The 11,830-nt window shown below is 44.1% G+C and overlaps 1 long non-coding RNA gene across 1 annotated transcript; it reads right to left on the bottom strand.

Moving 5' to 3' along the window:
• Window positions 1-4,633: 4,633 nt before the first annotated feature.
• LOC138662887 (uncharacterized) lies at window positions 4,634-10,485 on the bottom strand. Its single transcript, XR_011318086.1, has 2 exons — window positions 7,780-10,485; window positions 4,634-4,996 (listed from the first exon to the last, which is right to left on the bottom strand). It is a non-coding gene; the product is annotated as an uncharacterized lncRNA (long non-coding RNA).
• Window positions 10,486-11,830: the final 1,345 nt, after the last annotated feature.

Genomic DNA, 11,830 nt, shown 5'->3' with positions numbered 1-11,830 from the left:
TGTGAAACCCATAAAGGCAACAGGTTTCTGCTAATAACCAAGAAAAATTATCTTTCACAATTGGTGAGGAATCCGACCAGAGGAGCAGCACTTTTAGACCTAATACTATCTAATAGACCTGACAGAATAACAAATCTGCAGGTGGTCGGGCATCTAGGAAATAGCGACCACAATATTGTACAGTTTCACCTGTCTTTCACTAGGGGGACTTGTCAGGGAGTCACAAAAACACTGAACTTTAGGAAGGCAAAGTTTGACCAGCTTAGAGATGCCCTTAATCTGGTAGACTGGGACAATATCCTCAGAAATAAGAATACAGATAATAAATGGGAAATGTTTAAGAACATCCTAAATAGGCAGTGTAAGCAGTTTATACCTTGTGGGAATAAAAGGACTAGAAATAGGAAAAACCCAATGTGGCTAAACAAAGAAGTAAGACAGGCAATTAACAGTAAAAAGAAAGCATTTGCACTACTAAAGTCCGAATAGGCCGGTCCGAATAACTAAAGCAATTGTTACCATCCACCTCTCCTGTCTCCCCTTTTCCTCATAGTCTGTAAGCTTGCGAGCAGGGCCCTTATTCCTCCTGGTATCTGTTTTGAACTGTATTTCTGTTATGCTGTAATGTCTATTGTCTGTACAAGTCCCCTCTATAATTTGTAAAGCGCTGCGGAATATGTTGGCGCTATATAAATAAAAATTATTATTATATTATTATTATTACTAAAGCAGGATGGCACCATTGAAGCTCTAAAAAAACTATAGGGAGAAAAATACTTTATCTAAAAAACTAATTAAAGCTGCCAAAAAGGAAACAGAGAAGCACATTGCTAAGGAGAGTAAATTTAATCCCAAACTGTTCTTCAACTATATCAATAGTAAAAGAATAAAAACTGAAAATGTAGGCCCCTTAAAAAATAGTGAGGAAAGAATGGTTGTAGATGACGAGGAAAAAGCTAACATATTAAACACCTTCTTCTCCACAGTATTCACGGTGGAAAATGAAATGCTAGGTGAAATCCTGAGAAACAATGAAAACCCTATATTAAGGGTCACCAATCTAACCCAAGAAGAGGTGCGAAACCGGCTAAATAAAATTAAAATAGATAAATCTCCGGGTCCCGATGGCATACACCCACGAGTACTAAGAGAACTAAGTGATGTAATAGATAAAACATTATTTCTTATTTTTAGGGACTCTATAGCGACGGGGTCTGTTCCGCAGGACTGGCGCATAGCAAATGTGGTGCCAATATTCAAAAAGGGCTCTAAAAGTGAACCTGGAAATTATAGGCCAGTAAGTCTAACCTCTATTGTTGGTAAAATATTTGAAGGGTTTCTGAAGGATGTTATTCTGGATTATCTCAATGAGAATAACTGTTTAACTCCATATCAGCATGGGTTTATGAGAAATCGCTCCTGTCAAACCAATCTAATCAGTTTTTATGAAGAGGTAAGCTATAAGCTGGACCACGGTGAGTCATTGGAAGTGGTATATCTCGATTTTTCCAAAGCGTTTGATACCGTGCCGCACAAGAGGTTGGTACACAAAATGAGAATGCTTGGTCTGGGGGAAAATGTGTGTAAATGGGTTAGTAACTGGCTTAGTGATAGAAAGCAGAGGGTGGTTATAAATGGTATAGTCTCTAACTGGGTCGCTGTGACCAGTGGGGTACCGCAGGGGTCGGTATTGGGACCTGTTCTCTTCAACATACTCATTAATGATCTGGTAGAAGGTTTGCACAGTAAAATATCGATATTTGCAGATGATACAAAACTATGTAAAGCAGTTAATACAAGAGAAGATAGTATTCTGCTACAGATGGATCTGGATAAATTGGAAACTTGGGCTGAAAGGTGGCAGATGAGGTTTAACAATGATAAATGTAAGGTTATACACATGGGAAGAAGGAATCAATATCACCATTACACACTGAATGGGAAACCACTGGGTAAATCTGACAGGGAGAAGGACTTGGGGATCCTAGTTAATGATAAACTTACCTGGAGCAGCCAGTGCCAGGCAGCAGCTGCCAAGGCAAACAGGATCATGGGGTGCATTAAGAGAGGTCTGGATACACATGATGAGAGCATTATACTGCCTCTGTACAAATCCCTAGTTAGACCGCACATGGAGTACTGTGTCCAGTTTTGGGCACCGGTGCTCAGGAAGGATATAATGGAACTAGAGAGAGTACAAAGGAGGGCAGCAAAATTAATAAAGGGGATGGGAGAACTACAATACCCAGATAGATTAGCGAAATTAGGATTATTTAGTCTAGAAAAAAGACGACTGAGGGGCGATCTAATAACGATGTATAAGTATATAAGGGGACAATACAAATATCTCGCTGAGGATCTGTTTATACCAAGGAAGGTGCCGGGCACAAGAGGGCATTCTTTGCGTCTGGAGGAGAGAAGGTTTTTCCACCAACATAGAAGAGGATTCTTTACTGTTAGGGCAGTGAGAATCTGGAATTGCTTGCCTGAGGAGGTGGTGATGGCGAACTCAGTCGAGGGGTTCAAGAGAGGCCTGGATGTCTTCCTGGAGCAGAACAATATTGTATCATACAATTATTAGGTTCTGTAGAAGGACGTAGATCTGGGGATTTATTATGATGGAATATAGGCTGAACTGGATGGACAAATGTCTTTTTTCGGCCTTACTAACTATGTTACTATGTTACTAAATTGAATGATATTTTTACATGATATGCCAAAAAAGTGGTGACACATTCCCTTTAACATTTTGAATCCTGGGATGGTTAAGTTGTTACTTCATATTGCCTGGAGGATCAATATTTCATTCCATGCATCCCCACTGAAAAAATTTGAGGGGACTCCATGTCTCAAGACAGAATTGAGGTGAATTTGGAAGAGGATCAGGAGAATAATGCTGAACGAGTTCTTGGGGTTAAGACGGTCAGGCACCGTCTACATTAAGTGCAAAGATTATGATCCTGAAGATCTCACCTAGGTTGATTTCTTGGATCTTCATGTGGATCTCTTGGTGAGGGAGTTCCATCAGCGACATTAAACAGTGAGGGCTTCTGAGGGTACGGAGGTCCTTTGTAGAAGGGGGCTACTGTCATGGCTAGGTTTAGGGATTAAATCTGGTGACTTCTGGCGGCATGCTCAGTTTTAGCGAAGGGATTTTCCCTGCTACTCAAACACCTTTGTATTTCTGCTGTGTTTGTTTGTCTGCCTTCCCAGCACCTTTCCTTTCTAGTCAGTTAGTTTCTTGGGAGATTATTCTTGCTTCATTTATTATTCTCCTTCGTTCTCCTTATTTCCCCTTCATGCTCATGATGTGCACAGCGGCCTCTCCTCTGGTTCCCCAGGAGGTTTGAGAAACCCCTCAACAGCCTTAGGCTGCCGTCACACTAGCAGTATTTGGTCAGTATTTTACATCAGTATTTGTAGCCAAAACCAGGAGTGGGTGATAAATACAGAAGTGGTGCATATGTTTCTATTATACTTTTCCTCTGTTTGTTCCTCTCCTGGTTTTGGCTACAAATACTGAGGTAAAATACTGACCAAATACTGCGAGAGTGACGGCAGCCTTATAGGGAGCCAAGTCCGATTTGGTCTGGAGACTGACTAATCTGTACAGGAACCAGCAGGGTGTGGGTGCGGCTCATCTGAGTTGTAGGCTTCATTATTCCCGTTACCCATGTAATAGTAAGTTACATGCACAACAAGATTTGTTTGTAATGAGACAAGGATCAGTTTGGCTGAGTTAGATTATAACTGTCACTCATTACATGTCTCACTCTGGTAATGCCTCTTTCATTAAAAGCTCTGGAGTCAGATTCTCAGTGAGATCTGTGTCCGATCCCCATAGATCTTAGCAGAACATTTACGTATTAGGAAAGGCTTGGATTTCTCTGGAATAAGACATCAGATTGCAGATATCCAGGTATAATATTACACAATGCTCTATGACCTGCATACCCATATAAGTGGCTTAGGAGGGTTGATCTTACTGACATATTTTATTTAGACCTATTATTTTTTTCTAAACATTAAATTAAAAAAAATCAATACAAAAGTTTGACATCACCATAATTATACTGAGACAATAATATACAATATTAATCATATTGAAAAGTCATTTTACGACACCATTGATGTTGAAACCAATATCCTTCTCACCTACCTCCCCTCCGAAGAAAACTAAAATGAAGAGGATTTGCATTTGTTCACTACATGCTTTAATTACACTGCGGGAAGAGACGTCATTTTAATTTTCACCTCAGTTATCAGGAATACTAGAATCGGCCCTGCCACCAGTCCTCTATGACCCTGTCCACATGGCAGGATTACATGTCAGTCATCCAGGGCCAGGACAAGGCAGATAAGGCCAATGACACCTGAAAGGCGGCTGTCAGACACATCGTGGATGGGGATATGCAGCACCGATGTGGATGTCCTATGTAATAAACATCTGGAGCACTGCTGTGATCTACATAGTACTAAGAGGGGTTAATGGACCATGTGGAGACACAGTGGTCAGTGGGTGCTCTCGTCCGATGGTCCAGCTATCTTAAAAAGACCGCATGGAACAGGGCTCAATCAACCGAATACAAGCCTTCCCCTGTGGGCAGAATACTACTCAGACAATACAGTGTAAAACAGTGTGGCAATACTTTATTGTACCATCAACAGACAATAACATGCAGAACAGTCCCAGCAAATATTCAAGATGGTGCAAATCACAGAGTCTCGCTCTTCTGCTGGCTTGCCGGGATTAGAGGAGCTGCGACCTTAGCGCTTCCAGGGCCGACTACTCCCACCAGTGGCACTCCGCTTTTGGCAGGCTCCCACAGAAAAGAGGTAATGACAAGGTAAGGAAGTTGATAGTCTATTGAGGTACGTGGCCAAGTAGACTGATTGTTCCAACCTGGATTCTCCAAACGTCTTTGAGGGTTCTGTGATGGTCAATGGATCCGATCTGTATTCCTCCAGCTAGTCAGTGTTCCCTTAAACCAGCATCCTGTAGAATGTCAAAACCAAGAGGGTGAGGTTGTCCAAAAAATTGGCCATTTAGTTTATATAATGATTGCTGACCAGGTGAATATTTTTTGACCGATGATACGTAATACTAGGGGGCTTTGGTAAATATTGGGATAAAGTCGCATTAGGTAATAAAATTGGCCAGGATTGTTCCAGGCATTGTCTCATCATGGATGATTGTGAATGATGGAATGTAATAACACGTATTACATGTGATGGTGATGATAGATGAGGGGTAGATTGTAATTGTTGTCTGGATGTATTCTCAGCTCTGTGATACGCCCTCTTTATACATCTATGACAAGAGCCCCGATCACAAAATCTGGTGTTAAAGGGAACCTGTCACCCCGTTTTTTCAGATTGAGATAAAAATACTGTTAAATAGGGCCTGCGCTGTGCGTTACAATAGTGTATGTAGTGTACCCTGATTCCCCACCTATGCTGCGAAATACATTACCAAAGTCGCCGTTTTCGCCTGTCAATCAGGCTGGTCAGGTCGGGTGGGCGTGGTCAAATCAGGCTGGTCAGGTCGGGTGGGCGTGGTCACAGCGCTGTTTCTTCCCCAGCTTTACGTTGGTGGCGTAGTGGTGTGCGCATGTCCCAGTGCCGAATCCACTTGCGCGCACGTGAAGAAACAGCGCGCGATCTGCGCTATTACTGTCTTCGGTGGGGCGGCCATCTTACTGGGGCCGCGCGTGCGCAGATGGAGTACTCTGCTGCACGGGGCTTCAGGAAAATGGCCGCGGGATGCCGCGCGTGCGCAGAAGAGATCGCGGCGGCCATTTTCCTGGAGCCGAGTTTGCATACTCGGCATCAGGAAAATGGCTGCCGCGATCTCTTCTGCGCATGCGCGGCATCCCGCGGCCATTTTCCTGAAGCCCCGTGCAGCAGAGCACTCCATCTGCGCACGCGCGGCCCCAGGAAGATGGCCGCCCCCACTGAAGACAGTAATAGCGCAGATCGCGCGCTGTTTCTTCACGTGCGCGCAAGTGGATTCGGCACTGGGACATTCGCACACCACTACGCCACCAACGTAAAGCTGGGGAAGAAACAGCGCTGTGACCACTCCCACCCGACCTGACCAGCCTGATTTGACCACGCCCACCCGACCTGTCCAGCCTGATTGACAGGCGAAAACAGCGACTTTGGTAATGTATTTCGCAGCATAGGCGGGGAATCAGGGTACACTACATACACTATTGTAACGCACAGCGCAGGCCTTATTTAACAGTATTTTTATCTCAATCTGAAAAAACGGGGTGACAGGTTCCCTTTAAGATCTTTAGCTTGTGTTTCAAAATCTGCCTCAGATGAGCATAATTGTTGCAGAAACTGACGCCCTGGAATCGATAAGGGAACTTGGGTGAGACGAAGAAGAGTGCAGTAGAGCATTTACTGACTTGGGTTTTCTGTAAATGTTAGTCTGCAACATATTCATAGCGTCTCTCTTAATTTTAATGTCCAAAAAATGATAAACACCTGTGAGTGGTATTGATATGTCAGATGTATGTTTAGGCAATTGTTGTTAAGGAATGACATAAAGCTGTGTAACTCCTCGAATGAAGAGAATTCACCGCACACTCTATCCATAAGGTGATGCAAAAATGGAAAATTATGTGGTCACACACAATATTCGTAGAGCAGAGAAGATAAAAATGTATATGAGCGACTCTATTCGACGTTTCGACCGATCTCCGGTCTTATTCAATATGCCGCTGCAAGAGAAAGAAGCTGTATAAATACCCTATACAAAAGTGACTTAATACAAAAGCTCTGACAAAATACAATAACATTATACAATATCTACAAAGTATGCACAAAATATTCAGAACTTCGCAAACAAGTCTCTGTCACAATAACCTGTAAATAATCATGTATAGTGAAATAAACCCACAATATCTGTACATTGTGTTGTTATAGGTCCACTACCCCGATGAACCCAAGGTATCGCTACAGCAGCGTGTAATGAATGCAATATAACCACATAGTATGGCCAATCATAATATGTGTTAGAATGTAGTCAGGAGAGCTTCATGGAGGAGTGTAAGGTAAAAGATAAGGTTCAGTCTATACCGGACAGAGACTTGTTTGCTAAGTTATGAATATTTTGTACATACTTTGTAGATATTGTATCATGTTATTGTATTTTGTCAGAGGTGATTAGAAGATCAGTCATTCTGCCGGTGAAAAGATCTTTTTTTGCAGTGACTGGCATTGATCCAGGTGGGCTTTCCCTCAAGTTTCACTGAGGTGAATGTGGTCAACTGGACTTTAAAACATGCCATCAAACCGTGGATTTAGGCTCCTTCTCACGTGTCTGTGTATGACCACCAATCACCTGGATTCAGCTGATGCACGTCTGTGTATGACCACCAATCACCTGGATTCAGCTGATGTACGTCTGTGTATGACCACCCAATCACCTGGATTCAGCTGATGTACGTCTGTGTATGACCACCGATCACCTGGATTCAGCTGATGCACGTCTGTGTATGACCACCCAATCACCTGGATTCAGCTGATGTACGTCTGTGTATGACCACCGATCACCTGGATTCAGCTGATGTACGTCTGTGTATGACCACCAATCACCTGGATTCAGCTGATGTACGTCTGTGTATAACCACCAATCACCTGGATTCAGCTGATGTACGTCTGTGTATGACCACCCAATCACCTGGATTCAGCTGATGTACGTCTGTGTATGACCACCCAATCACCTGGATTCAGCTGATGTACGTCTGTGTATGACCACCCAATCACCTGGATTCAGCTGATGTACGTCTGCACTGGCATTAGGATCTGGAATGGATGAGAGCACATGTTTATGCACCACATTAAGTCTTTTCTGCAAGGGCTGGACATGGGCTGTCATAGTTCCGTGTTCCATTTGTAGCACCTGTGGGAAGTACAGACCAGTCTTTAGGGCAGAACCAAACAGGACTTCAAAAGGACACAAGCCTGTCTTTCTGTTTGAAGTGTGTCTGACCGAAAAAAGAGCAAGAGACAAGCACTCTACCCCGCTCTTTCCTGTGTCTGCCGTGGCCTTTGAATTTTCAGTTTAAGTGTCCCGTTTAGTCTCTCCACTTTCCCACTACTTTGTGGTCTATATGGTGCATGATATGCTTGCTGTACTCCCAGGGCCGGCATGACTTCCCTCATTATTTCTCCCGTGAAGTGTGTGCCCCATCGCTTTCTATGGTTTCTGGAACACCATACCTGCAGATCAGTTCTTTCATCAGTTTGTCTGCAGTCGCTTTAGCATTTGCACATTTTACCGGATAGGCTTCCGGCCAACCAGAGAAGAGATCTACACATACAAGGATATTTTTCACACACTCCTACCTTGGGGTAGCTGTTTGTAGCCAGTCTGCAGTCTCTGAAACGGGTAGAGAGGCCTGGGTGTCGCTTTCTTAGGGACTTTTCCTGTCTTACCTGGGTTGTGCTGTGCACAGATGAGGCATGACTGTACGAGTTTCACGGCTGCGTAACTGAAATCCGGAGCGATCCAGAAGGCATCTACCATGGACATGTGACTTTTTGAGGCATGAGTGGGGCCACGTGTTGCTTGCGCCATGATTGGGAACAGGGACCTTGGTATATACAATTTATCCTTATTCTCCCATACTACTCTGAGTTCAGCTCTGCTCCCATTCTTCCACAGTGTTCCTTCTCTGGGTAGTTGTAGGGATTTCAGGACATCTAGGCTCAGTGTGGCTGGAATTCGCTGACTCCCCGCCACCGTCCATTGCTCTCTAGGCCACCTTGCTGCTACTTTAATAGCCTTGTCCGCCCTTCTGTTGTCCTCTACCTCCACGGAGTCACCGATTGTGTGTGCTTTCACCTTGATTATGCCAACCTGGACTGGTAACATCAATGCCTCCACTAATTGTTTCACCAGCTCTACATTGTTAATGGGCTTACCGGCTGATGTAAGAAACGTTCTGCTTCTCCAGATAGGGCCACAATCATTGGATATTCCCCATGCACAATTCAAATCTGTGTAAATATTAGCGACTTTACCTGCAGCAGCTCTACACGCCTCAGTGAGTGCTTTCAACTCTGCCTCCTGCACCGACACGTGAGGAGGGAGAGGTTCAGCTCGGATTACCTCATGTGAGGATACTACTACATGTCCAGTGTAGAACCGCCCATCCTGGTGGTATTTGGAGCCATCTACAAAAATAAAAACCTCAGAATATGCATTAGGAACAGGTTTTCTTCATGAACATATGTACAACCCACTGTCTCCTGACTCATCAGTTCCTATGCAGTCATGTTCGTGCGTCATGTCAAAGTACTCTTCCTCACTAATACGGTCACCAATTCCCCCTTTTCTGAATCCACAGGCAGATGAGTGGCTGGATTCAGAACATAACATCTTGTGAGGGGGACATATTCAAGAATTAGTACGGCACATTCAAGTCTGAGCTGTCTGGCCATAGACAGGTGTTTTGGTTGAACTTGTACGAGTATGGAATGGATGTCATGCAGGGAGTAAATTGTCAAAGGAAAAGTCAGTGTGATCTCACATGCCTAGCAGTAATACAGCAGCTCTTACAGCATGGACACACGTAGGAGACCCTCTAATCACTGGGTCTAATTGTGCTGAGTAGTAAGCTATCGGTCTCTGTTTTCCTCCATGCTGTTTTGTCAGCACTGCCTGTTTTCTCTCTTTAGTCAGGAATCTGTACCTTTAGCAATATTGTGGCCTAAAAATGTCACCTTTTGTTTGCAATAGTTTGTCACTGAGAATTTGCATAGTCATTTCTACCTCCCATCCACACTCTATCACAACCTTCCGTAACCTCTCTAACCTTATACCCATTCACCCAGCCCCCGCGTCCCCAGTCCCACTAACAGGAGCCCTATGGAATGCTCGCTCTGTCTGCAACAACCTTTCCTACATCTATGATCTTTTCCTTCCTCGCCATCACCGAAACCTCGCTTACCCCCTCTGACACAGCCTCTCCTGCTGCACTCTCGTATCGTGGATTCCATCTTTCCCACACCCCCGCCACAGCAGCAAGCATGGTGGAGGAGTTGGCTTTCTCCTGTCAGACAACTGCTCCTTCAGGGTGCCAAAGAGAGTCCGTGGGGCTATGTTGCCCTACGCGTGTCACTGCATCAAGGCAAACTGACTGACAGGACGGACTGGACCTTTGACTCACCTGTCATTGTCTTTAATAGGTTTTGAGCATTACGCACTTTACTGGTATGCATATACATGATACTCCCGTAAATTAGACTGCCTATTTGATGCTTCTTCGGTTGGGTTATTATACTTAGCCTGTAGTGGTCATTTGATGGTATGGTAGTTGGGCAGATATGTCCTTATCATATACACGGTAGGAGTTAGATGTTTTAGTGTGTACACCCTTTAATGTGGTCCATATCCTTCCTTTTTCCACTCATCATATCTGGCAGGTACTTGCTGGGACAGGTGCTCCCATTGTTATTCTATCTAAACATATACAGTGGGGCAAAAAAGTATTTAGTCAGTCAGCAATAGTGCAAGTTCCACCACTTAAAAAGATGAGAGGCGTCTGTAATTTACATCATAGGTAGACCTCAACTATGGGAGACAAACTGAGAAAAAAAAATCCAGAAAATCACATTGTCTGTTTTTTTAACATTTTATTTGCATATTATGGTGGAAAATAAGTATTTGGTCAGAAACAAAATTTCATCTCAATACTTTGTAATATATCCTTTGTTGGCAATGACAGAGGTCAAACGTTTTCTGTAAGTCTTCACAAGGTTGCCACACACTGTTGTTGGTATGTTGGTCCATTCCTCCATGCAGATCTCCTCTAGAGCAGTGATGTTTTTGGCTTTTCGCTTGGCAACACAGACTTTCAACTCCCTCCAAAGGTTTTCTATAGGGTTGAGATCTGGAGACTGGCTAGGCCACTCCAGGACCTTGAAATGCTTCTTACGAAGCCACTCCTTCGTTGCCCTGTGTGCTTTGGATCATTGTCATGTTGAAAGACCCAGCCACGTTTCATCTTCAATGCCCTTGCTGATGGAAGGAGGTTTGCACTCAAAATCTCACGATACATGGCCCCATTCATTCTTTCATGTACCCGGATCAGTCGTCCTGGCCCCTTTGCAGAGAAACAGCCCCAAAGCATGATGTTTCCACCACCATGCTTTACAGTAGGTATGGTGTTTGATGGATGCAACTCAGTATTCTTTTTCCTCCAAACACGACAAGTTGTGTTTCTACCAAACAGTTCCAGTTTGGTTTCATCAGACCATAGGACATTCTCCCAAAACTCCTCTGGATCATCCAAATGCTCTCTAGCAAACTTCAGACGGGCCCGGACATGTACTGGCTTAAGCAGTGGGACATGTCTGGCACTGCAGGATCTGAGTCCATGGTGGCGTAGTGTGTTACCTATGGTAGGCCTTGTTACATTGGTCCCAGCTCTCTGCAGTTCATTCACTAGGTCCCCCCGCGTGGTTCTGGGATTTTTGCTCACCGTTCTTGTGATCATTCTGACCCCACGGGGTGGGATTTTGCGTGGAGCCCCAGATCGAGGGAGATTATCAGTGGTCTTGTATGTCTTCCATTTTCTAATTATTGCTCCCACTGTTGATTTCTTCACTCCAAGCTGGTTGGCTATTGCAGATTCAGTCTTCCCAGCCTGGTGCAGGGCTACAATTTTGTTTCTGGTGTCCTTTGACAGCTCTTTGGTCTTCACCATAGTGGAGTTTGGAGTCAGACTGTTTGAGGGTGTGCACAGGTGTCTTTTTACTGATAACAAGTTTAAACAGGTGCCATTACTACAGGTAATGAGTGGAGGAAAGA

Source organism: Ranitomeya imitator, chromosome 2 (assembly GCF_032444005.1).
Source record: "Ranitomeya imitator isolate aRanImi1 chromosome 2, aRanImi1.pri, whole genome shotgun sequence".
Lineage (NCBI taxonomy): Eukaryota > Metazoa > Chordata > Amphibia > Anura > Dendrobatidae > Ranitomeya > Ranitomeya imitator.
Note: the sequence above shows the minus strand (reverse complement) of the source record. Positions and strands in the feature narration are given on the sequence as shown.